This window comes from Scyliorhinus canicula, chromosome 2 (assembly GCF_902713615.1).
Source record: "Scyliorhinus canicula chromosome 2, sScyCan1.1, whole genome shotgun sequence".
NCBI lineage: Eukaryota > Metazoa > Chordata > Chondrichthyes > Carcharhiniformes > Scyliorhinidae > Scyliorhinus > Scyliorhinus canicula.
In genome coordinates, this window is record NC_052147.1 from 227,776,413 (window position 1) to 227,794,835 (window position 18,423).

The 18,423-nt window shown below is 43.5% G+C and overlaps 1 protein-coding gene across 4 annotated transcripts in view; it reads right to left on the reverse strand.

Moving 5' to 3' along the window:
* Nucleotides 1-18,423, reverse strand: part of cobll1b (cordon-bleu WH2 repeat protein-like 1b) — a 251,139-nt gene that overhangs the window by 135,431 nt on the left and 97,285 nt on the right. Inside the window, exon 1 of one of the 4 annotated variants that reach the window (XM_038789699.1) lies at nucleotides 4,157-4,267. The exons of the other annotated variants lie outside the window; for them this stretch is intronic. The gene's annotated coding sequence lies outside the window, so the exon portion shown is untranslated. Of the gene's footprint in view, nucleotides 1-4,156; nucleotides 4,268-18,423 lie in introns of those variants that run through there. 4 annotated transcript variants of the gene reach the window in all.

An 18,423-nucleotide genomic window follows, 5' to 3' on the forward strand; every position in this document is an offset into this window, starting at 1 on the left:
GGCAGAAGTTTGGAGCCCTGTTCCTCAAATGGCAATTGACTTGCAATTAATTCTTAAGTTTACATCGGAGATTGATAGATTTTTATTAATCAAAGATGTCAAGGGATATGGGCAAAAGAGTTTGTAGGAAGATAGGTTGCTACGGTTGCTAATCAACACGGTCTCTCTGAATGGCAGAATTGGCTCGAGGGGTTAATAAAGTTTTTCTGATTCTATGACAGTGGGAGTGGGTCAGGATACGGGGTCAAAGTTGGTACAATTGTATTAATAAACCCCTATCTGTCACAACCCCACACTTCTTTAAGGTTCAATCATTATGCATTTAGGAGCATCAGAGTAACCTGCACTGGAGTGGTGCATCCACAGCTATAATAATATTTAATTTGAACTGTTTCTCAGATTTTGGGAATCATTTGAATTTAATGGTTGTAGACAGGTTATTGATAACTCAGTTCAGCTGAGTGGTTGATGGCAGATTCAATGGTTAAGTGTTGCTTATAGACCTGGAGGAGCAGGTGTTCTTTACTTTGGCCTCTCGAGCACACCTTCTGTCAAATTATTCCCTTCCCATGTTCTTCAAAGCATCCCATGATGTCTGCCTGAGGATGTTTCTGCCACGATTGAAATATCTTGAATAACGACGAGTCAGAATACAGGAGGGATATAGAGAACCCAGTGGAGTGGTGCAGTGACAACAATCTATCCCTCAATGGCAGCAAAACTAAAAGATGGTCATTGACTTCAGGAAGCAAAGTACTGTGCATACCTCTGTCAGCATCAACAGGGCCGAGATGGAGATGGTTAGCAGCTTCAAATTCCTACGGGTACACATCTCCAAAAATCTGTCCTGGTCCACCCACATTGACGCTACCACCAAGAAAGCACAACAGCGCCTATACTTCCTCAGGGAACTAAGGAAATTTGGCATGTCCACATTAACACTTACCAACTTTTACAGATGCACCATAGAAAGCATCACAGCCTGGTGTGGCAACGGCTCAGCCCAAGACTGCAAGAAACTTCAGAGAGTTGTGAAAACTGGCCAGTCCATCACATGCACCTGCCGCCCATCCATTGACTCCATCTACACCTCCTGCTGCCTGGGGAAAGCGGGCAGCATAATCAAAGACCCCTCCCACCCAACTTCTTCTATCAGGCAGGAAGTACAAAAGTCTGAGAACACGCACAAATAGTCTCAAAAGCAGCTTCTTCCCTCTGTTACCAGACTCCTAAACGACCCTCTTATGGACTGACCTGATTAACACTACACTCCTGTATGCATCACCCAATGCCTGTGTTATGTAGTTACATTGTGTACCTTGTGTTGCCCTATTGTGTATTTTCTTTTCTTTTCATGTACTTAAGGATCTGTTGAGCTATATGCAGAAAACTACTTTTCACTGTACCTCGGTACACATGACAATAAACAAAATCCAAATCCAGTCCAAATATCTCCCACCCAAACCCCCTGGATCTGCTTTGATTGTCATGGACCAGTCCTAATGGTCTCCAACTATGGCCCTCTACTGTAGGCTTTCCCAGCTAATCGGTCTGGCTGCCATGCGGGAAAGAGACCAAAACATTTCTATTGAGATCCCTCCGTTACATTTGGCAGGGTCTCCATGCTCCCAGCATTTATAGGTCTGTCAGCACTTATATTTTTTTCTGCTCCTTCCCCGTCAAAAGTCGGGACCAGACATAGTGAAAATCAATGGTGAGTGACAATCAAAGATATTGGCAGCTTTAGTTTGTATTCATTGCTTTTCAGAATTCTGATTTACACGGTTTGTCCGTCAAACTCTCTGCTCTCACTTGGAGAATGGCAGGGGCACGAAAGAATGTCAGCACACCACGATGCCAGTTTTCCTTTGGTTTCTTGAGAAACTAATTGCAGAATCTTATCAACTCATTGCTTACGAGGTCTTAAAAGGTTTTGTGGACAGCTAGGACACATGGAAATAAGTCAATTCACATTTTTTAAAACGCACACAGTTCTTTGAACTTGTCGGCTACACTTCAACAAAACAAGTTGATAACTTTTCACACCTCACATGCAATGTCTAGGATAGCCACACAACACTGCACAACAAGATACACTAATGAAATATTAATATACAAATTATTTAAACAACAGATAAGATGATGATCCTTGCGCAAAGGTCACACCATTTAACTAGCACTGTTAATTAGCACTATTCCGAGCAAAGAAAATAATTCACAGAGAACACAGTCACTGGGAGAGGCCCCCAATGACGATGGGTATTTATATAGCAGCATCTTTAACATAATAAAATGTCCCAAGGGGCTACAAGCAGCATTAACATTTCTAAAATGACACCGAGTCACATAAGGATATGCAAGGCAAATACCAACAGAGCTAGGTTTTAACAAGTGCCATAAAAGAGGACACCAGGGACATTTAGGAAAGAAGTTCTAGAGCTTAGAGCCTGGGCAGCTGACGGCATGATCATGGATGGTGGGTGAATAAAAGTGGGTATTCTCGAGACGCGGATAGAAGAGCACAGATATCCCACAGGGTTGTGGGGCAAGAGGAGGTGACAAGAGCTGGGGACATGAAAACAAGGATTTTTTTTAAAGAAGCATTGCTGAAACAGGAACCATTGTCGGTCAGCCAGCACATTGGTGATGGGTGAACAGGACTTGATGCAAAGGCAGGTAACATGCAGCAGTTTTAGATGACCTCATGTTTACAAAGGATAGAATGTCGGTGGGCAGCCTGGAATGAGTTGGAATAGGCAAGCATAAAGGCAAAAAGAAAAAAGCATGGACGAAGGTTTCAACAACAAATAAGCTGAGGCAGAGGAGAAGCATATTGCACTATCGTGTAAAACGTACTTCATGTCTGAGCAAATAAACATCTGTCAGGTGTGCCATCTGGCTTCAACAGACATGTGAAGAGAAAAAAAAAGTATAATTTTAATTCTACTTCTATACATCTATCCCACATCTTTCTTTTCACCTATAATCTCATTATGTGGAGATGCCGGCGTTGGACAGTAAGGAAGGAGCAGCGCTCCGAAAGCTAGTGTTTGAAACAAACCTGTTGGACTTTAACCTGGTGTTGTAAGACTTCTTACTATAATCTCATTAGCTGCAAAATTCTGTTCATCCTTTCCAGCTGTCACAGTTTTATGCCCAGAACAGCTACTGATTCGGAAAACCTGCTCTTTTTATTTTCTAACTTGCTCTGCAGGAGTTGTCACTGCACTTGCCTGTGGAACAAAAGCATAAAAACAAACTACACCTGTCAGCAGGGACCAGCAAGTCTCACAGCTAAGCTGTCAGTCAAATCCACCAGTCCCCTGGGGGAAAAAAGTCAAGCTGATAATGCAAATACATTGCTAAATAAGAACACCATGCCACACCCAAAACATCTTCAGAAAAAGAAAGCTTTTTCTTTAAAGATACCAGAAGGTAGCCAATTTAATTCACTTAGATCGGAGTATTTGATAAAACTATTTTCTAAATTTAAACAGAATAATGTTGACTATTGTGATTGAGATAAACATAGCACAACAGCCCTAAATGATTCATCATTCTGTGCAGTGCATGAGTTAAATTAAAGGTAGGTCTGTCCAAAAACTAACCAGGGGTCTATTGAACAGATACTTTAAACAGGGAATAGCTATCATATTAAAAAAAATATTTTCAGGCCATCAACTGCACTAAAAGATTTATATATAGCCGCTTTGTATTGTTGGTCACATGGAATTTTCCAATCAAAAATGCTTGAACGGTACATAATACCTCATCCATTTCAACATCACTCCTGCAATGTTAATGCACATCAACGAAACCTGGAATAAGATTCACACGCACGGTTCAGACTTTCCATCAAATCTTTACCCAGGCACAAACGGTTTACACACGGGGGAAAATCTAAGTTGCTTCTTTTACAATGTGTTTTGAAATGTACAAAACAGTATGCTGTACTTGTGTTTGGCCAGACTATGATAGCCTATATATTTATGACTGCATAAAGAAAATTACTGATCAGTTCACCAATACTCATTCAGAACATGCACATTGGTCTAAGTTGATTTTATGTTTTAAAAATCAACACTACGTGTTGAGCAGTGAGTAAACATCAAAAACATATTCATTTTATTTTAAACCAGAAAGTAAGAACATTTACCTTTGTGCTACCTTACTTCTCAGCCAGTAATTCTTTTGTTCAACCTTTTCAAAGTTTCTTGCTGTTGAGTGGTTAAGAGGAAATGATTGCTTTTTCAGCACACTCAGCTGACCTATCTTATTGCCCCTCCCTGCCTGTGACGTCAAGTTAAGCTGACAGAGTATTTCCTTTTAGCTAGTCCTCCTGACAAGCACTGTACACTTAAGGTACATGTACTCACCCATGATCCATCTGCCTTAACCAATAAAGGATCACTGATAGTCACCTCTAATGCAACACCATTGCTGAAACGCCTTTTGTTTTTTTTAAATAAGGGCTTTAGGTACAAATGGAAAAATATACAAAATACATTTAAAAATGAAGCTACGTGATACAATGCAACAGTGACTACACTTCATTGGCTGCAAAGTGTTTTGAAACCTCTGGTAGTCATGAAAAGCGCTTCCTAAAAACAAATCTTGTTTTCCAAATGATTGTAACTATATATTTTGATATTACAGCAGAAATTTATAGATCAGTTTTAAATGGGAATAGGGCCAGCATGTGCTTGTGTGAGGAATGACGGGGTGCGCTGATTGGGTGGGAGGATGGGCAAAGCTAGCTGCCAATATCAGTTTCCATGTCGCATTATAACACGATTGGCGGTCTAATCAGTCATGGCATGAGCAGCAGAATGCCCACTCACCTTTTCTTGATGGTTTCCGATGGGAACCCTCAGATTGCGAATTGAAGGGTGACTGTAACTTTTAGGAGGATTGCATTGACTGAATTTTAGCACTGTTCTCAACCTTAATTATCACTGTGCTGAATGCTAGGAAGTGTGGGGGTAGATTGCCCCAGCATTTTCTTGGAGCCATTGCTGATCGCAGTCATGGCCAAAAGGAATAATTTCACAGGAGGAAGATGCTCAACAGCATCTCAAAGAAAGCCCCATTAAAGATGGCAAGAGAAGTGGATCACTTCAAGGACCTGGATCCAGTGCAAGGGGAGATTCTGCGACCGTACATGGGCAAGGGGAGTGCAGCTTCTCTCTCCTTCACCTGCAGTGGCCTGGTTATAGTCCCTCTCTGCATTTTGTTCATTAACTACTGAATCCATTTCTCTCTGTTCACGAGCTATTGAATCCATTCCTTGCCCTGGCAACTAAGATTGAACCAGGCTGTTCACAACTTCAGTGTCATATCTGACTCCAAGCTGAGCTTCTAATCATATATTCGTGCCGGAACCAAGACTGCTTATTTCCACACCCATAACGTCATCCAACTCCGTCTCTGCCTTAGCTGGCCTGGTGCCGAAAGACTCATCAATACCTTTGATATCTTTAAACTTGACTATTCCAATGCCCTCCTAGCCAGCTTCCTACATTCTTCCTTCGTAAAACATGAGGTCGTCCAAAATGTCACTGCCCGTGTCCTCACTCCCAATAAAGTCAGTCAGTATCCCTGTGCTTGCTAATCTGCTCTGCAGGCTTCTTTTTAAGCAATGTCTTGATTTTTAAATTCGCAGTTTGTAACTTCTTCCATCACCTCCTCCCTCCTCATCTCTGTAACCTCCTCCAATCCACAACCTTCCAAGATAACTGGACTCACCTAACTGGACTCATCTAACTCTGGCTGCTTTGTCAATTTTAATCACGTTGAGGGCCTTGCCTTCAGCTACCTCGGCCTTGAGTTCCGGACTTCCCTCCCTCAATCTCTCTGCCCTCCTTTAAGACACTCCTTAAAAATCTTTGTGACAAAGCTTTTGGCCATCTGTCCTAATATCACCCGAGGTGACACTGCTCTGAAGTGCTTTGGGCCATTTTTGACACTATTAGAGCAAGGATGATGTATGTGATAGAATCTATTTGATTCAAATTAAAGGGCAACAAAGGAGATAATGCACAACTGGGTGTACATCAAAGGCCACTGAATAACGTGAAGGAGACAGAGAAGCAAATCTGCAAGCAAATTATAGCACGATGCAAGAACTATTGTAGTAAGAATGGGGGAACTTCAATATCCTAATAAGTATCAGGATAGTAACAGTGTAAAGTTTAAAGAGGGAGTGGAATGTATATTGATGAATTTTCTTGGTCTCTTATTTTACCAGCCAGTTTTGCAAGCCCAACAAGTAAGCAAGCAGTGCTGGATCTAGTACTGGTCATTGAAACGGGGCAAGTGAAGAATGTTTCAGGAGGTGCATTTATGGAACATAACCTCAGATTTAGAATGGTTATAGAAAAAGACAAGGAACAATCAAGTCTAAAATTGCTTAACCGGAGAAAGGCAAACTTCAGTAAGTTATAGAGGGATCTGGCAAGGTTGACTGAGTTCTGAACAATTGGGAGGGCTTCAAAGAGAAGATGGTTTGGGTACAGAATAAAGACACTTCCAAGCAGGGCACCCTCAGCTAGAGCTCCCCAGGTGACAAAACACAGATTAAATTGAAACGTAAAAAGAGGTTTTTGACAAACAAAATACTAATACGGGAGAGGTCCAAGCTGAACTCAAACTACAGAAATAACCAAATAGGAAGGAATAAGGCGACAAAGAGTGAGCATAATAATTGATCAGCGAGTCTGCACGTTCTCCCCGCATCTGCGTGGGTTTCCACTGGGTGCTCCGGTTTCCTCTCAGAAGTCCCGAAATATGAGGTTGTTAGGTGAATTGGACATTCTAAATTATCCCTCAGTGTATCCGAACAGGCGCCGGAGTGTGGCGACTAGCGGATTTTCACAGTAACTTCATTGCAGTGTTAATTTAAGCCTACTTGTGACACTAATAAAGATTATTATTATAACATAAGAGGGACCCAAAGGGCGAGATTCTCCGCAAATGCGTGTGGGGGGTGAATAGCGGGAGGGCATGAAAAATGTCGGGAGGCCCTCCCACTATTCTCCCATCCGGCGTGGGGGGGGGCGGAGAATCGCGCCCAAAGTCTTTTATAAACTTATACATGGTAAAAGGGTAGTCAGAACAAGAGTGGGGCCAATTAAGGATCAAATAGAGGACTAGGTGCATGAATAAGGTATTAAATGGGTACATTCCATCTGTCTACTGGAAATGAGGATACTGTTAATGTAGCATTGAAGGAGGAGGTAGTAGCAATATTGGATAAATGGCTTAGAAGGGTAGCACTCCTTGAAAGTGAAAAAAATCATTCTGTTTAGGTGGGGTGCATCCTATGCTTCTGAGGGAGAAAGGAATGGAAATTGTGAAGGCTCTGGGCACAATCTTCCGATCCTCCTTAGCTAAGAGGATGAAGCTGGAGGACTGGAGGATTGTAAATGAAAAGTCCCTGTTTAAAAACATGGAGAGAAACAAATGTGGTAGCTGCAGGCCTGCATCAGTAATGGGGAATCTTTTAGAGAACATAATCCAAAACAAAACTAATTGTCATTTGGAAAGGTAGGCTTGTAATTAAAAGTTAGTGTAAAGACCAATCATATTGGGCTAATTTGGGTTCTTTGATGAAGGAATACTGAGGCCTTGTGGTGCTGGTGTGCCTGCCTCTGAGCCAGAGGCTCCAGGTTTGGGGCCCACCCCAGGACTGCATGGCCAAGGAAGTTGCATTCATAACACAGTTGAATAAGTTAAGTGTGTCAACCTGCAAATCCTTCCATCATGCCCATGGCTGGCAGTAAGAGCGAGAGAGACTCCTGGTCAGTCACACTTAATGTGGAGCGGCACCCCTCAACCTATAATTCCCTGGGGAAAAAACTAGCGACCTGATCCAGGAATTGCTAGCTATGGAAATAGAACAAAGTCTGCTTTGGTGCACCACTTGGTGCAGGAAGGAAATTGGGACCAGGGTGGTAGTGTAGAAGGGGTTGTGCATATGGATTTTCAAAAATCTTTTGATAAACTATAATATAATAGATTTGTTCGCAAGATTGAAGCCCCTGAGATTAAACGGGACAGATCCAAATTTAAAGAAAAAGTATGGCTGTCTTCAGGTTGGAAGTATGTTCACCAGTGGTCAGTAGTTAGGGAATCTATAATGTTCTCACCCATGTCCCTTAAAGTCTTTACCGTCCTGTGGGTGGCAAGGCAGCAGACTGGTTAGCACTATTGCTTCACAGCGCCAGGGTTCCAGGTTAGATTCCCGGCTTGGGTCACTGTCTGTGCGAAGTCTACATGTTCTCCCGTGTTTGCGTGGGTTTCCTCCAGGTGCTCCGGTTTCCTCCCACACGTCCCGAAAGACGTGCTCGTTATGCAAATTGGACATTCTGAATTCTCCCTCTGTGTACCCGAACAAGCGGCGGAATGAGGTGACTCGGGGCTTTTCACAGTAACTTCATTGCAGTGTTACTGTATGCCTTCTGGTGACAATAAAATTATAAAATCCGGATATTGAAAAACAGATGGCTCTTGGTATTCGTCACTCTTTGGTGCCATTATTTACTTCAATACCGTTATTTTGTCTCTCTGAATTTTGGTGAGTCTGCATCCTTGATTCAATACTACTTCCCTTGGCACGCCCAGCTGTAAGTGCCAATGTAAAGTAACCATTCAACATCCATTATTTCCTCATTTTCATTTACAATATCACTGTTTAAGAGAGCCATATTTCCCCAATTGAGTGAAATGCGGCTATCAGAATGGGGGGATAAAAGGGATTAGTGGCACATTCTTTTAAAAAAACAGGAAAAGTGATGACATGTGCTGTATGAGCATATTAACTAAGGTGATAGGTAAGGAAATTGGACATGAGAGTTGCAGAGAAATACTCTCTGCCCCTACTCAACCTGTACCTGCTGGTGGTTCCTTTGACTGCTGGAACATACTACACCCAGCCATCATCTTCCACCCAAGTGAAAATGCAGAAAGAGAAAAGGGAAGATAAACAGCAGATAGGAAAGAGAGAGAAGAAAAAAAATGGGGATACCGATAAACACGAGATTGATAACACTCTCTGCCTGGAATATCATAGGATATTCAGGGAAAAATTGAAGAAAAGTAAAAGTGGTCATTCCAATTTTTGGTTTCTTACCTTTGTTACCTTCACCCCAACATTTATTTCTAACTTGTACAGAAAAGTTGCTCCATATAAAGTGAATTCCTAGAACTCTGAATCACATTGGTAGCATAGGACTGGCAATTATCACTTAAGTGGAGATCATAAGATCTTTGGGCTTGTTCTCAAAGGTAGTTTAACCCACGGAATTAGATTTTTCCATACATTAAAATAAATATTTATTTACATGCAAGAAAATACACACAAAAGGAGGCAGAAAATTACCAGTTGAACAACAACTTACAAAATTAAATAGAAGATACAAGAAATCAAAATACGGATTCTGAAAGGGATTTCTTCAACAGTTAGATCATCTGCAGGCTTTGAAGATAAATTAGATTTTTCTAAACTCTGCCATGCAGTGGTTCATGTCAGGTGACTCAACTTAATGAAATACAACTTCACAGACTAGCTTAACTAAAATTGAACAGATGGAGCAGCTTCACACCGAAAAAGACTCACAGGTGTAAACGAGCAAACATGAACCAGCTATTTTAAAAATAATTTTTACGGTATGTGGGCTTCGCTGGTCAGGCCAGCATTTATTGCCCATCCCTAGCTGCCCATCAGAAGGTGGCGATGAGTTGCCTTCTTGAACCACTGCAGTCCTTCAGGTGCAGGTACACTCACTGTGCTGTTAGGGAGGGAGGTCCAGGATGTTGCCCCAGTGTCAGTGAAGGAGCGGTAATATATTTCCAAGTTAGAATGCTGAGTGACTTGGACGGGAACCTCCAGGTGTTGGGCTTCCCTGGTATCTGCTGCTCGTACATCTAGATGGTGGTGGTCGTGGGTTTGGAAGGTGCTGTCTAAGGAAACTTGGTGAGTTACTGCAGTGCATCTTGTAGATGATGCACAAGGCTGCCACTGTTGGTCGGTGGTGGAAGGTTTGAATGTTTGTGGAAGGTGGAGCAATCAAGCAGGCTGCTTTGTCCTGGAGTGTTGTTGGAGTAGCACTCATCCAGGCAAGTGGAGAGTATTCCATTACACTCTAAACTATTGCCTTGTAGATAGTGGACAGGCTTTGGGGGCGGGTCAGAAGGTGAGTTACTCACCGTAGGATTCCTAGCCTTTGACCTGCCCTGGTAGCCACAATATTAATGGATTGGATTGGATTAGATTGGATTTGTTTATTGTCACGTGTACAGAGGTACAGTGAAAAGTATTTTTCTGCTAACAGCTCAATAGATCATTAAGTACATGGGAATAAAAGGGAATAAAAGATAATACATAACAGGGCAACACAAGATATACAATGCAACTACATAAGCACTGGCATCGGATGAAGCATACAGGGTGTAGTGTTAATGAGATCAGTCAATAAGAGGGTCATTTAGGAGTCTGGTGACAATGGGGAAGAAGCTGTTTTTGAGTCTGTTTGTGCGTGTTCTCAGACTTCTGTATCTCCTGCCCAATGGAAGAAGTTGGAAGAGTGAGTAAGCCGGGTGGGAGGGATCTTTGATTATGCTGCCCGATTTCCCCAGGCAGCGGGAGGTGTAGATGGAGTCAATGGATGGGAGGCAGGTTTGTGTGATGGACTGGGCGGTATTCACGACTCTCTGAAGTTTCTTGCGGTCCTGGCCGAGCAATTGCCATACCAGGCTGTGATGCAGCCCGATAGGATGCTTTCTATGTTGCATCTGTAAAAGTTGGTACGGGTTAATGTGGACATGCCAAATTTCTTTAGTTTCCTTAGCTGGTGAGAGTGTCGACGTGAATGGACCAGGACAGATTTTTGGTAATGTGCACCCCTAGGAATTTGAAACTTCTAACAATCTCCACCTTGGCCCCGTTGATGCTGACAGGGGTGTGTACAGTTCAGTTTCTGATCAATGGTAACCGCCAGGATGTTAATTGTGGGGGATTCAGCAATGACAATGCCAAGGGCCAATGGTTAGATCCACTCTTGTAGGAGATGGTCATTGCCTGGTACTTGTGTGGCGTGAATGTAACTTGCCACTTGTTAGCCCAAGCCTGGATATTGTTCGGGTCTTCCCCATTTCGACATGGACTGCTTCATTATCTGAGGAGCTGCAAATGGCACTGAACATTGTGCAGTCCGCAAACATCCTCACTTCTGACCTTATGATGGAAGGCAGGTCGTTGATGAAACAGCTGAAGGTGGTTGGGCCGAGAACACTACCCTGAGAGGAAGTCCTGCATTGATGTCCTGGAGTTGAGATGATTGACCTCCAGCCACCACAAGCATCTTCCTTTGTGCCAGGTGTGACTCCAACTAACGGAGAATTTTCCCAGATTCCCATTGTGTAATGACCTCCAATTAGCATTATTGGTTGGCCAATTGGAGTATGAGCTCCCTCAATGATAGCTCATTGAGGGGGCCCATATAAGCACCTGTGTAGGCTTTGTGCCCCAGTCTTAAGTTGAATGGACTGCCAGCAGCACTGTTTGGAGCTGCTGTTGTATCTAGTTATTGGAAATAAATATTGGTGTGTGGTGACGGGACTCCTGCCTCCTGTGGATTATTACACATTGACTCCAGTTTAGCTAGGGCTCCTTGATGCCATACTCGGTCAAATGCTGCCTTGATGTCAAGGGCAGTCACTCTCACCTCTCAAACTAACAAATGTATTTACTTTACCAAATCTCTAGACGTGCACAGTTATGATTTCAATGGGGAGGCTTGCCCTTCCATTAATCCGATTAATTTCTAAGGACAGGCTGTGTTTCGGAAGCATGCTAGCTGACTCTCACTAAAAAAACTGCTGAAATATCATCAGTTTCATGCATCTGAACTTTGATAGACTAAAGCGATTTCCTTATTGGACACAGAACTGCTTTAGTCACAACTCATTATGATCACTATTCAGTGACTCTGGAAAAGACCAATTTGTGAACAGAATTAATATACTTTGGCCTTAATATTCTTCACTATTGACACAAAGAAAGATGAATGATTTTACCTGTGGAGGTATACACTAATAAGAGTGAGAGAAAAAAATTGGAAATAATACTTTGTTCAGTAAGGACTTCAAAACTGTGGAGCTGCAAAAATTAAAAGTTGCAGAATGCATTAGTGACCTGCTGACATTACTGTGTTGCAGGCCTGGATTTTACAGTAAAAATAATCGCGGTACTCTCATCATTATTAAAGTTCAGATCAGCCAACAACTTCCAGCAGCTGCAGAAACACAGTATTACACAGCAATCAGAGAGCTGGTGTCAGAGTTGTCCTACTCCTCCAGAAGCATCACCACACCACAATCTATCTACCGATTGCACCCTGACATTCTCAGTACAACATGCTGGGAAAACGACAAGGTTACAGGGTGGGTCTTTAATAATAATAATCTTTATTAGTGACACAAGTAGGCTTACATTAACACTGCAATGAAGTTACTGTGAAAAGCCCCTAGTCGCCAAATTCTGGCACCTGTTCAGGTACGTAGAGGGAGAATTCAGAATGTCCAAATTACTGAACAGCACGTCTTTCAGGACTTGTAGGAGGAAACGGGAGGATCCGGAGGAAACCCACGCAGACACGGGGAGAACGTGCAGACTCCGCATTGACAGTGACCCAAGCCGGGAATCGACCTGGGACCCTGGAGCTGTGAAGTAACAGTGCTTTATGGGCGGCACGGTAGCACAGTTGGAATACTTGAGTGGACTGGATTTGTTATTTTTGTCACGTGTACCGAAGTACAGTGAAAAGTATTGTTCTGCGTACAGTTCAGACTGTTCATCCCACACATGAAAACAAAATACATAGGGCAAACATAAAATCACAATGTAAACACATAGATACAGGCATTGGATGAAGCAGACAGGAGTGTAGCACTACTCAGTAGAGAAACGCATTGCCAGGGGAGGTTGTGGAAGCAGGTCCATTAACGGCATTCAAAGGTGTGTGATGAGATCAGTTCAGTCCATAAGAGCGTCATTTAGGAGTCTGGTAACAGCGGGGAAGAAGCCGTTTTTGAACCTGTTAATGCGTGTTCTCAGACTTCTGTATCTCCTGCCCGATGGAAGAAGTTGGAAGAGTGACCTAGGCGGGTGGGAGGGGTCTTTGATTTTGCTTCCCACTTTTCCAAGGCAGCGGGATGTGTAGACAGAGTCAATGGATAGGAGGTGGATTTGTGTGATGGGCTGGGCTGTATTCATGACTCTCTGAAGTTTCTTAAGGTCTTGGGCCAAACAATTGCCATACCCAGGCTGTGATGCAGCCAGATTGGATGCTTTCTATGGTTATCTGTAAATGTTGGAGAGAGTCAATGTGGACATGCCGAATTTCCTTAGTTTCCTGAGAAAGTATAGGCGCTGTTGTGCTTTCTTGGTCGTAGTGTCGACGTGGGTGGACCAGGACAGATTGTTGGTGATGAGCACACCGAGGAATTTGAAGCTGTCAACCATCTCCACCTCGACCCCATTGATGTAGACAGAGTTGTGTATGATACATTGTTTCCTGAAGTCAATGATCAGCTTTTTAGTTTTACTGACATTGAGGGAGAGATTATTGTCGTTACACCACTCCACTGGGTTCGCTAACTCCCTCTTGTATTCTGACTCATCGTTGTTCGAGATCCAACCCACTACGATCGTGTCCTCAGCAAACCTGTATTTTGCCACACAGTCATGTGTGTATAGGAAGTATAGTAAGGGGCTAAGTACGCAACCTTGCGTGGCCCCGGTATTTAGGCTTATCATAGAGGAGGTGTTGTTTATCTTTACGGCTTATGGTCGTTAGGTTACGAAGTCAAGGATTCAGTTGCAGAGTGAGGAACCAAGTTCGAGGTTTTAGAGCTTTGTTATGAGCTTCGTTAGGATTATGGTGTTAAAGGTGGAGCTGTAGTCAATAAATAGGAGTCTGATGTAGGAGTACTCATTGTTGAGATGCTCCATGGATGAGTGTAGGGCCAGGGAAATGGCCTCTGCTGTGGGCCGGTTGTGACGGTATGCGAATGAGTGGATCTAAGCATTCTAAGAGTTTGGAGTTGATGTGTCTCATGACTAACCTCTCGAAACACTTCATTACGATCAATGTCAAGGCCACCGGACGGCAGTTGTTGAGGCACGTGGCCTGGTTCTTCTTTGGCACCGGTATGATGGTGGTCTTCTTGAAGCAGGTGAGGACCTCAGAACGGGGTGGGAAGAGGTTGAAGATGTCCTCGAACAGATCTGCGAGCTCGTCAACGCAGGATCGGAGTGCACGACCAGGGATACTATCAGGGCCCGTACTCTATGGACAGTTTTTCCAAGGCAGCAGAATGTTTAACTTACTGCCTACCCCTTTAAGCTGCTCCAGAAATCAGGTATTGCAACTGGTGTCGGATTGTCTGCAGAAGCAATTTCCTACAAGATACCAAATTCAGGATTACCTGTCAGTCACTTCGAAATTTGTTGGGATTCATCAAAATTTTGCTCCATTGCATTTTTGTGCCGCCATGAACAATTCTCAGATGGCAATATTCCCTCATCTCATCTCAGTTAGCGATCTGCTGTGACTAAAACAATTCAGTAAGTGCTGCGCCAGCACTACTACCAAACATTCTTGAAGCACGACATGTACAAAAGTGGAATGCACTGGAGTATTATGAAAACTAGTTTTAAATAAAATGCTGCGAGCGACATGTTAAACAACCCTAATCCACAACTTTAGCATTCCAATATCAAGTCGTCACTTCATACTGCGGCAGGTAAAATTCAGAACTATATGGTACTCATTAATTACTAGTAAGTTAAACTATAAAAGTTATATAAAGAATAGTATCAAAATGCATAGGAATAAAATAAACTAGTATAGCTTTACAAAATAAGTCTAATAATAATAATCGCTTATTGTCATGAGTAGGCTTCAATGAAGTTACTGTGAAAAGCCCCTAGTTGCCACATTCCAGCGTCTGCTCGAGGAGGCCGGTACGTGAATTGAACCCGCGCTGCTGGCCTTCTGCATTACAAGCCAGCTGTTTAGCCCACTGCGCTAAACCAGCCCCTGGTCTTTTATAAATACACAACATTTACCAATGACACATGAAAAATAGTATCAAAGAAGCTGTTCTATACTGATGCACAAGCGACTGAATAGTTTAACTCGGAAAGATGTCCAAATTAGTAAAAATTTATTTTAAAACTTATATTAGAAGATGTTTTCCCCCACACAAAAGGGTAATCAACAAGGATTGGCACAGTGGTTATCACTACTGGACCCGAGTTTAAATCTGACCTTGGGTGACTGTCTGGAGTTTGCACTTTCTCCCAGTGTCTGTGTTACCTCCAACTTCTCCCCTTTCTTCCCACAGTCCAAAAATGTGCAGGTTAGGTGGATTGGCCATGCTAAATTACCCCTCAAGTGTCCCGGGATGTGTAGGTTAGGTGAGGTTATGGGGTTACAGGGATAGGGTAGGGGAGTGGGTCTAAGTAGGGTGCTCTTCCAGAGGGTCAGTGCAGACTCAATGGTCCGAATGGCCTCCTTCTGCCCTGTAGGAATTCTATGGTTCTATGTACAATAAATTCACAGATCGAAATGAAATAAAATTGGAGTCAACTGAACGCTACAATGACAGAGGAAGGCATCAAGATAGCTGTCACTCGATTAACCGAAGCAGGCTTATCGATAATTATCATCCGAGCTGCTAAAACTCAACGGTTTTGTCACGGGATTAGAAAGAGCACCTGGGTGGTCTCGGGCTGGCATGGATAAGATGGGCCGAGTGGCCTCCTTCTGTGCTGTAACTTTTCTATGATTCAATGAAAACCACAGAACATCTGGCATACATAATTTAAAAAAAAACAGAATTTACACAAAATTAATTTAAACTGAATTAAGTCAATATGCAGTAAATCCCTCTCAATACTAGACTAAATACATAAATAGTCTTCTAATAAATTCCAGCACACTTTGGAATGCCGTGACCACGATCAGAAGATAGTAATGAAGAATGTAATATTTGATCTCATCCTCATCAAGGTGGAGAACGTACTATGAAGGTTCTATCAAACAAAATTATAACACGTTATGAGCTTTGTTTTTGTGTTAGACTCCCAAGCTAGCGCTTTCCGACCAAACTGCTATTTAAGTGTTACGCTATTTAAATTATTTCAAACATATATTCTTTATGTCTGTCCTGCAGTGGCCGTCAGCTTGAAGCATGACCAGAAGGACTGGCCTCAAGTGCCGCAAGAAGGTCAACGACCTACACTGGGCAGCATGGGTGAGTTGACATCCCCCTCCCCTTGAAACCCCTGACCCCCAAACCACTCTTCCCCTCGCCCTTCACACCACCTTCTTTCTTCATCCCGCTCCCCCCCTGCCCTCCCTCACCCCAGACGGGTGCCGGACACAAGAATCCTCGTGACCTTCGAGGAATGGGTCCTGGAGGTGGCCGAGGACAGAGCAGTCGCCAATGCGGAGGTCAGCGCCTGCCACAGAGATGAGGATCCACCGGGCCTCATCTGGATGGACTTTCACGCGTGTGTTGTTATTGCCATACTGACTGACCCATCCCTCCCACTGACCCACATGTTCATTCTCCCGCAGGTCCTCCAGCCAATGGTGTGGCACATCAGTGTGGCCCTATTCCCTGCCTCCCACAAACCACCTCAGAGGAGACGTCAGGGGATGGAACAGTCGATGTGTCACAGCTGTCATCCCCACCGTCTACCAGCGCAGAGACACGCACCTCGGTGGGCAATGTTAGTGAACAGGCTTCTGGGGCACAATCAGGTCAGCACCGCACAGTTGCTGATGCACATTAGGTGGAGGCAGGAACGCCCATGCAAGACAGCAGTCGGAGGTCTGCTGGATCCCAGGACCCAGTTGGTCCACTAGACAGTGGCTAGGGCTTCCCGCGGAATGAGAACACACGGTTCAGGGGTTGGCATGGCAGACATGCACACATCCGATCCCCCCCCCCAGCAGAGAACCCCCCCCAATAAAGGCCCGATAGCCCCAGCCCCCCATGCCATCTCCCCCACCCCCCTGAACACAGGGGCAGTATGCCCAGTGCCCCCGAGCTCATTGCCCGTGAGCGAAGATGTTTGCTCACCTCCCCTGCTCTCTGAAACCCATCCGCCAGGTTCACGTTTTTCTAAAGGAGTACCAATTGGCGCCAGCTTGACCACTTGCTGGGGAGGCCACTGGACCATGGGAGGCCGTTTGAAATGGGGTAGTTCCTGTTAATTGTATGGAAATAGGGCTTAATTGGTGACAATTGGTTTCTCGCGGGTCAGTTGTATCATAAATGGTCTGGCGCCTGGCACAGTTCTCGATTGTGGCCTCTCAGAGTGTTCACCAGCCTCATTGCCCTAGAAGTCAGAGAATCGCCCAATGTCTTTCTCTCCTGGACATAATTCCCACCTCTCTATTCAGTTTGAAGTCTCAGAGATAGAAAGTCTACCATAAGAACAGATGCATGGGACTGCCACCACCTGCCGCTGCCTTTGTTTTCAGATGCCAAATCTGGCATGTGCATTTTACCAACACTCAACCTGGGTGCCCAGGACGCACAGGTCGGTCATCAAGCAGAATGCACAGTAGATCATGTGACTCTCTTCATTACTTAAAAGTCACCAACAACCCACTGCTTTCCTGCAACTTCTGAAATTAATGAATTATTTTTACAATACTCAGATGGCTATGGTGGATCAGATAATGTGCAATATAGGAATAAAATTGAAACTCATTATTGTAATTTTCAAGGCAGTTCATTGAACACCAGCCAATCGCCCAGACTGGATTGAAAACAGAAAGAGCCAAGTGCCAGAAAAATCTCAGCAACCCTGGCACCATCTATGGAGACAGAAACAGAGTTCACTTTTCAAGTCCAATGTGGCTCTTCGTCAGAACTCGATTGCTTCAATGGATCTTGTAGATGGCAAACATAACCACCATATATACCCCACATGTTATGGAAGGATTGGTGCTTACAAAGCATTGTCAAGTGTGATCCCAGCTGTACTGTCAGGATCCAGCCTAAGAAATCTGGCAGTCAATATCTTGGTTAACTCTGCAATTAAAATGTTGTAGATAGAAAATGATTACCAAAAAATTACTTTGCCCAAACGTACAATTAAACAAAAGATAGTTCACAAAGATGACCCTTTATTTATAGAACGTTGATACTTTCCATACCTATGTCAGACTTTGCAACTTTTAAACAATGGAACTTGTTCTACCGATCAAGGAAAAACCTGTTATTTAAATCAAAACGTCCATTGCCAATTTAAAATAACAAACTAATCTGCTGTAACAAAGATATCTTTGAACAGTAGGTCAGGTGAACCAGCGGATTTTGTTGCAATACTTTATAGTCACA